Here is a 16,320-nt window from a genome sequence, read left to right as displayed (position 1 = left end):
AGGCTCTCGCAGTGTAAATAGCTCCTAATGGCCCCCATCGTCACCCTTCAAATAGATCTACATTATTTATGACGGCTGTTAGGTTTACCAATGCAGGACACTATTTATTTCCCGCAACCCCCGTTTCCATTATCATGCCGCTGCGTTTTGAGGCCTGCTGGGAGATTGCCACATTATGAGGGCAAGGTGAAAGCATAAATAAACAAACGTGCCTACCCCTGAAAACGAACCTAAAGACCACTTAGCAGACACGAAAAAACATATCAGAAGGGAGGAGTCTCGGGGAGAACGATGAGGCCCAGTTGGGATGAAGGGAGGGGCCCCCGGAGTCGACACGGGGGGCGCAGCCCGGTCGCACCCGGCGCCGGCGTCGGGGACATCCGTTACTCAGATGACAGTGAGAGTGGCAGCCCTATTTGTGCGGCTGCCTCCGCGCGATGACAGATTAGACAGTTGATGCAGTCGGAGGCTACGTGGAGGTGACAGGCTACATTTCCATTTCGGTGAAAAATCTGGCTGAACATGGCTTATGTGGCCAGCTGGGTAAAAAAAAAAGAAAAAAAAAAAAGAAACCTAATGACACAGACAGCTCTGGCTGTACCATGTTTTCAGGTTGCTTGCTCAGTCAGGTTGTGCGTTTGTGTTGTGTGTACGTCGCACGTTTGGCCAGAGCATTGAAAGACTGACATATAAAGATAGTGAAGGGTATGTACTGCAGAAACAGTTTATATTCAATATCGTTGACCGTACAGAACCTAATATTCATGTATATTTTTCTGGGTGATTGCTATCAAAAATATTGTAACCATTGACACCGTTTTTTTTAATGGTTTAGTAGAAGTCAATCCATGCGTTTGTGTCTTCTTGTTTAGACTATTGTAACAGTCTGTTTTTAATTCTTAACAAGAAGGATATGTCTCGCCTGCAGTTCATACAAAACTCTGCAGCGAGAACTCTGACCTGCTCTAGTAGAAGAACTCACATTTCTCCGATCCTTAAAACTCTTCACTGGCTGCCAGTTTCTTTCAGGATAAATTTTAAAATTCTGGTTCCTACTTTCAGATCTATTCATGGTCAGTCTCCTCCTTACATCACTGATCTGATCCAGCCTTACACCCCAACTCGGGCTCTTAGGTCTGCTGATCAGAATCTACTGATGGTTCCTGAACACGGTTCAGGACCAGAGGAGAGAAATCCTTCCAGACTGTTGCTCCTAAGCTTTGGAACGATCTTCCTCTGTGTTTGATGATCTACTGACTCCTTCAAGAAACACCTTAAGACGTTTTTATTTGTGCTTTTCCCTGACTTTCTCGGATACCTGTGTTGTTCTCGGTGTTATCTTGATCTTTTTAGTATATATCTTTCGAGTATTTTTAATTTTTATTGTTTAAGTGCTTTGTGATCCTGGTCTAGCAAAGTGCTCTTTAAATATAAATTACTTACTTATGTGAACTTGAACTTTTGATCCAAAGAATGAATACTGACTGCCCCACTTTAACTTCAAATGTTGAAAAATCTTACCTGGTAGTTTTTTTTAAATATCATCTATCCATCCAGTTCTTTCAGTCTTCAGTTCCAGAGGTTGGGTCGAAGAAAAGTCTGTCCCCATAAACCCCGACTAAGCTTCCCATTAGTAAGATGGAAGTAGATGTCCTTAAGAAAAAGTAGCAGTAGTTGGTGGTGTCCAAAAAACATTCCGGCAAATGTCAAGACACACGACTTAGCTTTTCTAAACGTGATAACGGCGAAGCATCTACTCCGAGTCTCTCCTAGACCAGAAGCCCCTTTGCAGAAAGTCTAAGACAGTGGGGGTCAACTAACTTTTTGCAACGACGAAACTTCTCAAAGAGCATTTTTGGACCCTGAAGGGGTAGCACCAGACTTTTGAAATAACTTGATAGATAAATACACTTATCACATAATTGATTCTTCAATAATAACCAAAGGAGCGTTTTGGTGAGCCCTGATCCAGGCACTTTCTATTTGTTTGTTTGTTCATCTGTCGGCTGGCTGTGTGGCGATTGTAATCCTAATTTCCTAAAGGGATTCATTAATATCCATCCATCCATTTACTCTTCTGTCTATATGTGCAACAACCTCCTGTGAAGATAAATGCACTGGTAAGTTCATGGTTGATCTTTTTCTCCACCAGGATCTTTTTCCTAAATGTAAAAGCAGCAGCACCGTTAGCCGTTCCTCAAATGTGGGCGAAAAAAGAAGTCTGTTGAAATAAGTCAAGAACTTGGCGGATCCGACAGAGTTGTACAAAGAAATTCATGGCAAAGGATTCTGGGAAATAAGTATATCAACAGTGTGTAAAAAAAAAAAAAAAAGGAGTCTCTTGTAGACAGTAGAATAACATACTCAATGATATTCATCACTTTACACAAACATAAGACCATCACAGAGAATGAATCCTCCACCCCCCCCCAAAAAAACTTTATGGCTTAAAAGATGGGGGTCCGGGGGGGGGGGGGGGGGGTTCAGGGACTCACTTCACCAGAGGTGCAGAGACAAACTTTTTTTTTTGTGCTGAGGTGCACAGATCAGTAGTAGCGAAGAGTAAAGTATTATCCTCGCAGCAAAAAGAAACCCAAGGGGTGTGTGTGCGAAACAGCGTGAGGAATGTTCATCCTCACGCCTCATTGGCGTTCTCATTGCTACGTGCGGATCCAGCCGCGGAGATGGGACGCCGTAGATTTACGGGACGTGTCAAAAGACTCCGACATCCTTTGGCCTCGCGGGGCCGATCTCCTGTCTTGATCTGGCCTGTAAGGAAAACAAGCCGTCCCTCACGCTCCCGACAGTGAGGTGGAGACATCCAAACACGCCGGGATGATGGAGGCTGGCGAAAATGTGGAATGTACAGACGGTGAGGGAGGGAGGGACAGGGGGGTGTCTTTGGCCACATCTCTGGCAGTCCTTACACATTTACAGTCATGGAAGTGCCAAGTAATGCTCAGGCGGTAACCGTACACCGATGACTCGGCGAGGCTGAGCAGATGAGAAATGTCTAAGGAGATGTGCAGATCCAAGAAGATCAGATCCAAGTGTTCAATAATGACATGATAAATCAAAATTTGTGTGGGTTTTTTTTAACCTTTAAGCATCAATATACTCAACAAACCCTTCCAACAAGGCCTCTTCTGATAAATGACGGCGGTCCACGGACGAGTTCCTGGACAAGTAAGACTCTATTAAACTGTATTCCAAGTCATTCATCCAAGCGTTACTCACAATAATTCAAGGGCAAAGATGTGCCCAGTGCCCGGCACTTGACAACTTTTTGTCCAAACTTAAAAAAAAGAAAAGAAAGGGATCTACTCAAAAAAGAAAAGCCTTGTGCCAGCATGATGATTAATGACTGTGTCCTGGGTGGCTTTTGGACAAAGTCCCAGTGGCACTCGAGACCTGTGCGGAGATTTTTTGAATAGACTTCACAGAAGCTGGAAAGTTTCAAGAACAACTTTTTTGGTAGGAACAACCCGGGGAGAAGAATAGAGTGGACAAAGCGTACAGATGCTGGATCCTGCAAATGCCATGTCCCTTTTTTTTCTTCCCCCAGGACCCTTCAAAGTGTAAATCAGCAGGATCGTTGATTTGCAAGGACTTTGTCCCTCATCTGTGTGGAACACGCTAACTCATTAGGACTTCACAGGGCTTTTTAGGACTGGAGATAACAATTAGTTTTTTAGAGAGGCCTGGAATGGCCGGTGGGTTCTGCAGAAAGAAATCCTTTGTGAGTGATTGGTGCTGACGTTTGCAGCTTGACAAGGAGGGAGGAACACGAGTCTGCGAGCACAGAAACCTCAGGACAAGCATTTGAACTCGTCTCTGAAGCACCCCGAGTTCCCCTCGGACTTCCCGCTGTAGCTTCGGAAAATCCGATTAGATTCTTTAGGGGACACTTCGGACTTATGCAAAAAGACGGTCTTCTTCACGGCATCTCGTCTCACGTTCATTCACTCTGACTGAGGGTTGTTTTTTTTTCTTGCTCCACTCGGCTCCTCATCTGTCTTTTGTGTCTTCTACCTCATCTATCATCCTTGTTAATGTCCTGTCCACTTGTCTTTCTCCATTCGGTCTCCTCTGCAGACCTCGTCTGTGGTTGCAGAAAGAATGTTTGAACTCCAATTGGTTGAGAAGGAAAAGCTTTTCCCCAACTGCAAAATTAAATTGATGTCTAAGAAACAAACACACATATTTTAAGCAATACAATGATTTTATTTATTTTATTTTTGCTACTCAGTGTAAATATCTTCAACAGGGCACAGATATGAGAAATCTATGGGGTACAATTTGCACTTTTTTTGTACGATGTTAAGGTAAATTGTCATAAGGTTGTTCCACGTGTCAAGAGGGGTTAAGAGGCGAGTGAACCAGGGTCATAGAAGTGGTGATCAATAGGTCAATTGGAAACTCTGAGGTGATCACAAAGGTTATGTGGGTACATTTCATGACATGTCATTCTCATGCCCACTCCCCCAATAACTCCTGTCACTTGATTGATATACAAGGTCGTCAGTCAGATAAGTTTTTGTCATCCTAAAACTAGACTTACACCAAAAGTTGCATGGATAGAGGGACATTCGTGGGCTACAGGAAGTTAAGTTGTTCTTCTTCTACGGTCGAGGATATTTTTGCCTTGTGTCTTGAGACATGTCAAAGTGGTTTAGTTACGATTACACGTTTGAGGCGTGAGCTGAATCGGACAGGAATCCTTTAATCTTAGTTTAATTTAGTCTCTTGTTCGACACTGCAGAAAACTGACCAGAAACTGTTTCCTTCAACTGAGAAAAATTTCCAAACTTAGGAAAATGTTGTCGGAACATGATCTGGAGCTTGTAATCCATGCATTTGTTTCTTCTCGTCTGGACTATTGTAACAGTTCGTTTTGATGTCTTAACAAGAAGGAGCTGTCTCGCCTGCAGTTGAGAATTCTGACCTGCTCTAGTAGAAGAACTCACATTTCTCCGGTCCTGAAAACTCTTCACTGGCTTCCAGTTTCTTTCAGGATCAACTTTAAAATTCTGGTTCTTACTTTCAGATCTATTCATGGTCAGGCTCCTCCTTACATCACTGATCTGATCCAGCCTTACACCCCAGCTCGGGCTCTGAGGTCTGTGGATCAGAATCTACTTATGGTTCCTCGCACACGGCTCAGGACCAGAAGAGAGAAATCTTTTCAGGCTGTTGCTCCTAAGCTTTGGAACAATCTTCCTCTCTCTTTGCGCTTGATGGAGTCTACTGACTCCTTTAAGAAACATCTTAAGACGTTTCCATTTGTTCAGGCTTTTCCCTGATTTTCTGGAACTCCAGTGTTGTTCTCAGTATTATCTTGACCTTTAAAGTATATACTTTTTTGAGTATTGTTTTGATTGTTAAAGCGCTTTGTGACCCTGGTCTGGAAAAGCGCTATATAAATAAATATTACTTACTTACTTAATGTCAAGTGTACAATGACGATTTAATCTAGGACCCGCCCAACAAAATTCACTCGATCACCCAGAAAAAAGGACACATTTCCCCTGGTGACAGACCTTAACACAAGAGTAATGTATACAAGTATATTTTAGACTACTATAGAAAAGTTTGGAGATAAGTAAGAGAGGCCGGACTTCCATTGCTTGGACACTTTGCGAGAAGAGAAAGTGGACATGTAGAATGAAGGAAATTAAAGTGAAAAAAAGAAAAGAGGAAGACGACCAATGAGGGTTTAGTAAGCAGAGAAAGATGAGAGTTAAGGTGTAGAAGGTTGAATTTCTATGTCACTACGTGTCGGTCAAGACAAAGTTGAATTCATTACTCCAATTGATCAGAAATCAATAGTTTATTTCCGTTATATTATCCAGTTTATTTAGCTCGGTGAGTTGCAACTGCACCTCCATCTACGGGCTTAGCTTAAGTGAATCTTTAAATACAACTTCATTCATTAGAAAAATTAAATTTCAACCCCCTTAATTCGAAGAAAACATCCCGACAACCGCAAACTTATTGATGCTCCGATAATATCTCGGTGCCCAGCAGCGTCGTATGGCTCGAATTAAAGCATTATGACATAATGGCGCAAAGTCGAGGTTAAGACCCCATTACTGCAACACGAGACCCTTGCCTTCACTCGCCTTTAACCTGGCAGATCTGAGGTCTGCTTTCGGACTACGTCGGTCGTAATTGGAGCATCAATATAGTTTAATTGGAAAGGGGTGGGGGGGGGGCAGTAGTGTTGAATTTGACTTGAACATTTATCTTTATAGACATATTTAGAGATTTTAAAGGTGCAGTGGATGAGTTAGTGTTTATAGAGTTTTCCTGTTGACCAGTAAAAAAAAAAGATTAACTGCTTGGGTAATGTGATCTGACCAGTACTTGAGCACCTAGACCACTTCAACGTAGGTACAGAGTGGTTTCTTTTGGACCGGGCCAATAAAAAACGTAGGCAAGTTTTGCCCTCAACTTGATGTGTCCCTTTTTTTCTTTCCCAACCCGCCAATAAGAGGACATTTGGAAGCAATCAGAAGCGTGTTTCAAGAGAAGGCTCTTACCCCCTAATTCACAGAAGATAAGGTATCTCTGAGGCTGGTGGCCCCTGCACACGGAACTCATCACCTCCGCTTCCTGAGGTCTGCTAAGGGGTCCTCTCTCATTTTCACTTGTATCTGTGTGAGGGGCCACGTTTTGGTTTAAAGACTCCTATTTCAACACATAGTTAGTAACGTCATAAAGTAACACGCTTGTTGAGCCGTTTTTCTTAACGCTGCTGATCTTCTTTCAACAAACACAAGTACTATCCTCGCCGGTGACGTCTACGGATTCATCGGTTGCACCGGAGAGGATTCTTACGAGCCTCTCATATTTATACAACGTCTTGCACCTGCGTATAAAAGCCATTTTATCTGTGGCCGTCTAGACGTTTGTCATTCCATTATTGAGATTTACCTCCACTTGTTTCTGCTCTTTCTTTTCTCCGCGGCTCACTGTGTGTGTTCTTTGACTCGAGGTATAAGCCATCGACTCATCAGATCTTAGTCTACAGAGGTTTAGATTGAAAGTATGGGCCGATACCCCTCCTCCTAGACCCCAACCCCGCGCCCCCGATAACCCCCGTCTGAGCTTTACAACAGGTGAACTCCACTTGTTAATTTCCCCCCCTCTACTCCAAATGTCCCTCTTTAGCCACGTAAGTCCCACCATTCATTTCAAATCTATTAAGAACGGTGACCTTTGGCCTGCTCGGACGGACCCCCCGAAGAGGAGCTCCTTCACCTGGCTTTGTGCTGCCGGCTACACCTTCCGCCTGGTATGGCCCCCACTCACGCCTGTCTTTGTCCTCCTGCAATTCACTCTGACTTTGTTCAGTTAGTTAACCTAACTTCCCCTCCCTGCTGAGACCTCAGACGGGAAAAGAGGGAGGAGGCGGGAGGGAAGGGATCCGCTGAGGAATGAACGGGTAAATTAGACGTTTGTCTGGAGTGCTGTGGATTTGCAAATTGCGATTCTTCTTGAAAGTAGAGACCATTGGTTTTGTTCATTATTTGAGAATTTAAAGTAAAAACTGTGTTTAAAACTGCAGTCTTTGTAAAACTAAACAACTAAAACGTATATTTATATAAAGAATGTTACTAATATGAAAACAACTTTAAAAGAAATATGAAAATCTTGTTTTTTTTATCTTGCTTTATGTGTAACTATTACACAACAGTGTGTAACAGGTCCTGGACGTTTTATTTTGTTCTTTATTTGTTTCTTTTTTTCCATATGGCTTTAGGATAAAAACCAAAAGTGCAAAGAATTTAAAAATAAAGCTTCATCATGGGTTGAGAAATAAAATAATAATTTTCAAGTTAATTATTTAAATCAAGTTTCGATATTAATAGATATTGTTATTAATATATATATATATATATATATATCCTGTTTATTTGATTAAATAGTTGATAAAATACAGACATTAAAGCCACAATAGGTAACATTTTGATTTTTTTTTTTCCAAAATAGTTTCCGTAATCATTGGTTTAGTTTTTTAGTCATCACTCGAGCTGTTCAAACTATTATATCAACTATGCGCTTCACTACGTAATTTTGACTTTGATGACTTGTATGTCTTAACAGTAGATCAGGGGTGGGCAATAATAATTCTTCAAGGGCCACATTCAATTCTGTGAATGTTGTTAGGGGCCGTCAAGCCAAAAGAAAGATGAAAAAATCCCTAAAAAAGAAAAGACATTCGTCATTAGGCCATGACGTTTATTAAGCTAAATAAGACGCAATTTTATTCTTATGAGTTTTTTCAAAACATTTCTTCAACTAAATTTAAAAAATAATAAATAAATAAAACTGTTTTTTTTTCTTTATCTTGTATTTATAAACAAAAGCACACTGGCCCATCAGAGATTTTACACCATTGCAGTTACACTTGTGTGACATAAGGGGGAGACTGAAACAATATTTGTAAACTTACATATTGTCGCTTTAACCCTGGTTGCTATCGGAGTGTATTCCATCAAAATAAAAACATTGAGGCAACATAAAAAAGTTGGCATAACATGTGTCTTAGCTATAAACTCAAACCCTCAAACATACTCATCTGAATCTATATTGGACGTGTTGTAAAATAGTACGAATTGTACGACGTTTTTTTATTGGTCGTCGAATCTTCATTGAGAATTGAGTCAACCTTTCTATTGGTGTAGAAAATCCCTCATCAGAAAGCATTAATATACTGATTTTAAACACTTCAAGTCGCCCGTTTTTGAAAAGAAAAGTCGAACAATTCACTCGATGTGTGGTTAGCGCTCAGTGTCTAGCCGGGGGTCCTCTCACGAGAGCAAACGGGTCCCACACTGAAGTCAGGACGGCCGGAGGGTTCACGGAGCACAATGCGCTGACGGGCGACATTCAAAGCGTCGTCTTTCGCCGATTCAAGTTTTTCCCCTCACTTTGAATTTGTTCGATTCACCGAGGAGAGCATGAGTGACGGAGAGGGTCATCCCTTATTTTCACCAGCCTTTTCTCAGCGCCGCTGTGGGTGAGGACCATCTCTGCTGACGGTGGATGGGATGTGGCAGGGGCCCGGGGATTAGAGGGGGCTTTTGGCCGCGACCGAGAGTGGCTCTTTCTCCGTCTGACAGTTAGAGGTGACAGGCCGTCAGCGCACAGTGGACGGACAGACAGCCAGAGACATCTGCATTCATTCAGGACAGCGGCTTATCCGTGCATGAAACAAACGCCCTCTTGAAGAAAAAAAAAAAAACGCCCACTGCCCGTACTCGCACTGTCACACTCGGACAAGAGCATATGCGGACAGACACGCATGTCACGGACAAAGACTTTGATTTTCCTTTTCTTTCATTTAAACCGTGCAATCCACTGCAACGGTGCATACCTCTGCCAAGGTGCCAATTGCACTTGAATTTAAAAACAGGGTCTATTTAAAAAATAACCCTTTGTGATTAAAAAAAAAAAAAATTGGTTACCTCAGCAATTAGCATGTATTTTGCGTCACTAGTATTGCTAGCTCTGTCGCATTTTTGGGATTCCTTAAATCTTCATTTTGTCTCCTAAATCAATGCCAGGTGACCAACAGAAACAGTGACGTTAAAGTTGACTTGTGTAACAGTTTATGGAATTTTGGAACCGGCTAAACCTTCCTGAATCCAGATGGAACCACACCAACTACCAACTATATCCAATAACCTTCACCACAAGGTAATGCTATTTATAAACAAAATGAAGAAAAAAAAAAAGCTTCTGAAAACCAAAACTTTCACTTCACCAAAACGTTAGTTGTCAGGAACCTTATCAATAAACTTAATTCACCCCAGACCGACCATCAAATACATTTTAATACATACAAAACTGTTCCTAAGAGCTGAAAATGTGTCCAACGGGTATGAAGGGTGGGCATCAAACTTCGGATTTTTCGGTAGTATCGGTAGTGTCAAAAAAAGCTTCATCTTTTGGTACCAAATTTCAGTACCCACGTCTGTTCAAAACAGAAAAGAAAACGTGAAATAGTCACTGAACATTGGATTGATTTGACACTTGTTAGCAAGGGCTCAGTGTTGTAGTCAAAATTGACTTTTTTTGTTGTTGTTAGAATTGATCTTAGGGAAATGGTATCGTAAAAGTATCGTTCAGGAACTTGTATCGAAGTAAATGTATCAATATCAGTACTGGTATCTAAGATATTTGATTGATACCCAACCCTAATCTGGTACATACCTACTAGAAAATAAAAGATTTTCCCTTGTATCTCAAACTCAGACAGAGACAACGACCACTTGACTTGAACACGTTTAGCATCAAAATAAGAACCCCTGTCATGAATTCAACGTATAGATTTGAATTGCAAAGTTTCCAGGAATTACCCCTATGGCTTCTCCCTCTGGCATCTGCCTCCCCACACACTCTCATGACCAGGAGGTTTCGGGGAGACAGGCACCGCCAGGAAAAAAAAAAAAAGTCCCAGGCCTGCCACCTAATCCTCTCCTTCCATTCACTATCAGTGCTAATCTCTTTCAGCACCACCACCCCACCACCAATACTATCGTCTCCACCTCTCACTCAAGAGGTACACAAAAGACCTACGTGACCCTCTCCCGCCGAACTCACCATCCCATTCCTTCTCGCACCCCCTAACCTGCTCCGCCCCTCGCTCCTTCAGCAGGAGGCACCCCTTTTTTTTTTTTTTTTTTTTTTAAAAGCCCAGGAGCCATAATCCCGTGGGGCTAAGATTTTCCTTCAAACCCCAAAGACTCATTGAGTGCTGGATAACTCTCTCCTGCACTCTCCGTCTTATTGTTGCCATTGCTGAGAAGAAGACGGACACAAATGGAGATTGAATTTCAATGTGCTCAACGACTTGGAGCGAGAGGAAGATAACAGAGTATGGAGTCGTGGGTCATCCAGGCGTGAGCCGCCGGAGCTCAGCAGTAAATCCTGTTGGTTAAAAGTGCGCGATTGAAAGTTTTATTTAAAAATCTTTATAAAAAAACTTACAAACATGTGTTTTATTTGTTGACCTAAGGGGGGGAATTTAAAGAGCCGTTACGACTATAGTAAATGCGTGATGAATAATTACCTTAAGCATAGAAAACTATTGAAATATGCTTCGGATTTCGGTGCCAAGTTTTAGTACCCATTTGGGAACAAAACTTTATAATGGTTGTTAATGTTGTTGGAGAAATATGTGGTTTCCAGGGTCATAGCCACGTCTCATTCACCAAAAGTGCAAAGACAATGAAAATCAAATTGAGTTATTTAGCACTGGAAATTATTTGTTTTTTAATTATTCTGTAAGACAATAGCCTGGGGTGGAACCAAAGCTGAAAAGTTTAACTCATGATTTGTACAATGTGTAATGGTATTTTATTTGTTAGCATTTATCTCGTAGAATTGGTGTCGAACATAAGTTTCCTTCTGGAACCGATTGATGTCCAACCCCTAGCAATATATTTTGACCAGGGAATTAAAACTAGACAGTTTGGATTATTGTGACAAAAGGATTCTTTAAGCTTAAAGTCAACGACACATCCTTCAAAACCTTCCAGGACTCAGATGGAATCACACAACTTAAATTTAATCTTGTGCTATTTTGAACTTTTCCAGACACTTGAATGACATTTTAGACCTCAGTTTACGTGTGCGTATTTGTGGTTTATATAAAATAAAAAAATGCTAAAAAATATGTGATTGTTAGTGTTTCAGTTTGTTGCGTTGTCAATGTGATAAGTGAGGATAACTGTAATCATCAGTTTTGAGCAGGGGTTTGAAATTATATATACGATATATACCGTGACTATTGCTAGGGGCCAAGAATATGCCTTAATATGCTTGAAAAACTTAAAGAAAAATATATTCAAAACAGGAAAAAACAATTCTATTGATGCATATTGAACAACATAACGCATTTGTGACAGTTTATTGTCATACATGTCAACTTATAACAAGCATTTTAACATCTTTACATAATTATAAACTGTAGAATAGAATCTTCTAGAAAGCCTTGTAAATGTATTTTAATCTTAAATATGAGAGTGGATTTATTTTGAGGAACAAGAAATGATCACAAAAGTAATGAAGTGTAATCTTTTTGTCATATTTTTAGTTGAACGAGTAATGAGAACATCATTATAATTATCAAAACAAGTTAGTTTTTTTGTCAAAAACATTTCTAAATTATCTTTTTTTTAAATAGCTATACCTCTTTAGGGCCACATAAATACACTCAAAGGGCCACATGTCTGGTTTTTAGAGTCGAGAGAATAGAAAAGTTTTGTTTTTATACCCATAGAATACATTTTCTTTCACGATTCATTATTTTAATGAAGCTTTCTCAAGTCATTTTGGATTAAAAACATCCACAAAAAAACCCCTACCAGTGTTGACAGACAGGTATTGTGTTCGTGCCCACCCGCTCCCAGCCTGTGAAAACGCCGTGGACTTTCTCTCTCTGCGGGTTTAATTTACGCAAACCCATCTTTCACATAAGTCAACAATCCTGCATTTATAAAACATCGCGGATCCCATAACTCACCGCTTTTTCTGTTAATGAATAAAGCCTTTATATTTATGGTGATGGCGCTGGAGATCACCGGCCTTCCCAGGTGACAAACTTCCCTCAGTCTGTCACCGCTTCGCCTTGGCCGCTCAGGACCCTCCATCAAACGCTCCAGACGGGAGCGCCACTTTATCGTTCCCCTGGTCGGTGACATCACGTCGCCACGCCGCGCAGAATTGATGATGAAAGCAAACATATCTATCCTGGCTCACATTTACCGAAATCAATTTTGTTTTTACACACCCTCGGCAGGCTTATTGGCATATTGACTGTCTGCAAGAATAGGGGGGTCCGAGGGTGGGGGGAATGGTGGCTGGCATTGAAAGAGTGAAGGAAGGGAGGGCCCGTCATGAGAGCTCGACCCGGCATTTACCATATTTAACGCGGCGGGATGTCATCACTGAATATCCATCCTGAATAATGTGGCGTTTCGTCATAAATTCTTTACAACTTATTTACTTAATGGAGAGAGTTATGACGCGCTGTCAAGGAGGTAATTAAACATCCTGATGCATCGCCAAGATCGCATCTTTCCCCCTGCGGTGGTGCGTTATAAACCCGACACTTGTCTGCACACATATACACACACATGGTGGATCGTACGCCATTATTGTTCGGCTGGAATTTTCGGTTTTTAGTCCTGATTGAAGGTGATTCTTAAAGTGATAGTTCATTCCAACTTAACAAATGTTCTACTCGCACTCATGACGACTAAGTGTTGGTATTATTTCCAGAGTATTCTGTACCTTTTTTAGAAAAATGTTTGTTCATTTTAATGTAGCAACTGGAGGTCACTCGTCTTCGTCTTCATCTACGTCCGAAAAGACAAACTTAAAAACATCTAAATACCTCCGTACGGCTCGTCTGTGACGTCCATCTTGTATTGAAGACTCGACAAGAAGAATTATTCCTGATCAATTAAATAAATCAATATTTTATGCTAGTTTTTGGCAGAAGTTTAAAAAATAACAAGCTATATCAACTGGAAGTACTCCGCGTAATTCACTATAAAGCGCTTTGGATGCATGGAAAAGCAAAATATAATTAAAAGGTTAGTTCACCCAAAATTCAAACTTCACATATTTTCCACTCACTCTCAAGTCGATTTAGGTTTGGGATTATTTTCAGAGTAATCTGTTGTTTTTTAGCGATATAGACAAAAAGACACTTAAAAACATTCAAATACCTCCATACTGCTCGTCTGTAACGTCCATCTTGTATTGAGGCCTCGACAAGAGGAGTTATTAAGAGAAAAGATAAACAAGTATTTGTTAAAAGCTTGTTCGTAGCATGAGCTAAAATGCTATCATGCTACATAGACAGGAAGTACTTCAGGTAATTATCGTGAACACTTCCAGTGTAGACAGTAGACTGTATCTGCTTTGGAAGTGCTCACGATATCTAAAACATTTCGGGAGTACTTCTGGAGTACTTCCGGTTTATATCGCTTGTTCTTCTTTAAACGTCTCCCACAAACAAGCTTAAAATATAGTTTTGTTTAATTTTTCCAGAACAATTCTTCTGGCCAAGGCTTCAATAAAAGACGGATGATACAGACGACCATTATGAAGGTATCTGGATGTTTTTAAGTGTCTTTTTGGACAAAGATATACGTGATCTCTAGTCGCTATGAAAAAACATACTTACATTTTTGTCTCTTAAAAGCAACAGATTACTCTGAAAATAAACCCAACCCTGAGTCGACATGAGGGTGAGTAGAAAATGAGTGAAGTGTGAATTTTGGGTGAACTATGACTGTAAGTGTTGTTGGTGCGTGTTCAGGAACACAGTGTGCCACAGTCTGGACAAACCATCTCATTAGAGCCAAGAATTAAACGACTTAACAGAGATTTATTTGTGATTCGTGTTCCCTTTTTTTTTTTTCTAATTCTATGAAATGCATGATCAGTTCTTAATAAACCCGGCTTAACAGTGGCTGTAAACGTCTCAATCCCAACACCCGAATTATAGGGGATCGACTTAAAGAGGCTAAATAAAGCTGGTACTCAGCCATATCCTTTCCTGCTGCTTCATAAAACCCAACTAGTGTGACACTGACCGAGTCCACACCTGACCTTTGGCCTTGTCCCGTGACCCCGTGTTCGATTTCCTGTGTCGGCTGACCAATATGTGATTTGCCAATGGCCGCGGTGGGTCCCTAACCGTGATGAAGAAAAGGATTTATTGCTTTTCATTTTAATTGAGTTAAGAGCACAACCTCAGCGCTCTTCCACGCCGGTGAGCTCACGCATGACATCACTCTGGCAGTTATGCAGACGCCGGGACCCATGTGGAAATATCAGGACGGGAAGTCGGATTAGAAAGACGGACACGTGGAATTATGGGTAGAATAACAAATGAAATGATGTACCAGCAGCCGATTGCTCAAAATATTCAGACCAACATTTTTATTTTTGTATTTATTTCTATTATTCATTATTAGTCTCCAAGTATGACTAAAGAGTTTTTTGTTTTAGGGTTTATTCCTTCAGTATTTATTGCATCATAAGAAGATTTAACCCTTGTGTCTCAGGGTCAATGTGAACCAAAGGCCAGTGTTTGTGGCATGTGTTCACCCTGACCCAGAGACAACACAAGGGATACCTGAAAACACATTTGAAAAATGTGCTTTTGTATGAGATTTACAGATGTCAATATCCAAAAAACCTAAACATTTTAGCATATTTAGCTTAATGTTATACTTCTCACTTTTGTGTTTTTGATTCATGGCCCCTCAAAACAGCCACTGTATTAAATTTGGCCCTTGAGGGTAATTTAATTGCCCACCACTGATGAAGAGGTACAGTTGTGTACTCAACTTGTATCCCAACATAAAGTTATTACACTTAGTATGTGATATATTTTATCCCGTAAACCAATATTATAAACCATATTACCCAAGTATTTCATAGAAGACATGGAACTTATCAATATATCACTTTGTTTAACCAGATATGGAACCTTTAAATTAGACATTGCTATCATTGAGATGTCTTCAAAACGTGATGTTAAGTGTCATCAAACTAACAAATATGCTGTAATTATTAGTACATTTTAAATCTTAACCCTTATGCTATCTCAGGGTCAAAGTGACCCAAAAACAAGTGTTTGTGGTATCTCTTGTTTGGTTGACCTTGACCCTGAGATAACACAAGGGTTAATACGACCCATCATTTCTGTCTCCATCCTGAACAAACTATTCAGGAACCTGGTGTTTTGGTAACCTTTATATTTTTTATAAATATTTCTTAATATATAATAACGATTCCATTGACACCATTAAACAAAGACATCTTGAACGGAAGATCAAGCTTTTTTCTTCCCAACTTGGAATTCAAGAAGTTTACATACAGTAAGTACCAAGACATTCTATAAACATATTTTTTCAACTAAAAAAATTATAATTTTTGTTGTCATGTGACGTTTTCACATGTTCAAATTACAGAGAGACTGAGACGAAGTAAGTATTTTTTGTAATAATATACATTTCAATGATCTTTCCAACACGACATTCGGTCCAAGAATTTGACCACATAAGTATCTTTCTTTACCTTTAGGTGAAATTGCCAGAGACTTTAAGAGCATGTGGAAAGTTACCAGGTCATCATGGCTTGAAAAAAAAAACCTAATTGTGTACAATGTACAAATATAACATTACAGTTTAAATGTGGTTTTCCAAAGGTGGGATATTCAGTGATGCTAACTATAGTTATCAGTGCAGTATTTCTTGGATAGAAGCCTGAATATTTTTGATTTAAAAA

At 40.3% G+C, this 16,320-nt stretch overlaps 1 protein-coding gene across 12 annotated transcripts in view; it reads right to left on the bottom strand.

The window, feature by feature from the left end:
* The window catches only part of mecom (MDS1 and EVI1 complex locus), a 170,509-nt gene that overhangs the window by 90,824 nt on the left and 63,365 nt on the right, over positions 1 to 16,320 (bottom strand). The window lies entirely within an intron of this gene.

Source organism: Callionymus lyra, chromosome 7 (genome assembly GCF_982586985.1).
Source record: "Callionymus lyra chromosome 7, fCalLyr1.hap1.1, whole genome shotgun sequence".
In the NCBI taxonomy this organism is placed as follows: domain Eukaryota; kingdom Metazoa; phylum Chordata; class Actinopteri; order Syngnathiformes; family Callionymidae; genus Callionymus; species Callionymus lyra.
This window is presented reverse-complemented; position numbering and strand designations above follow the sequence as displayed.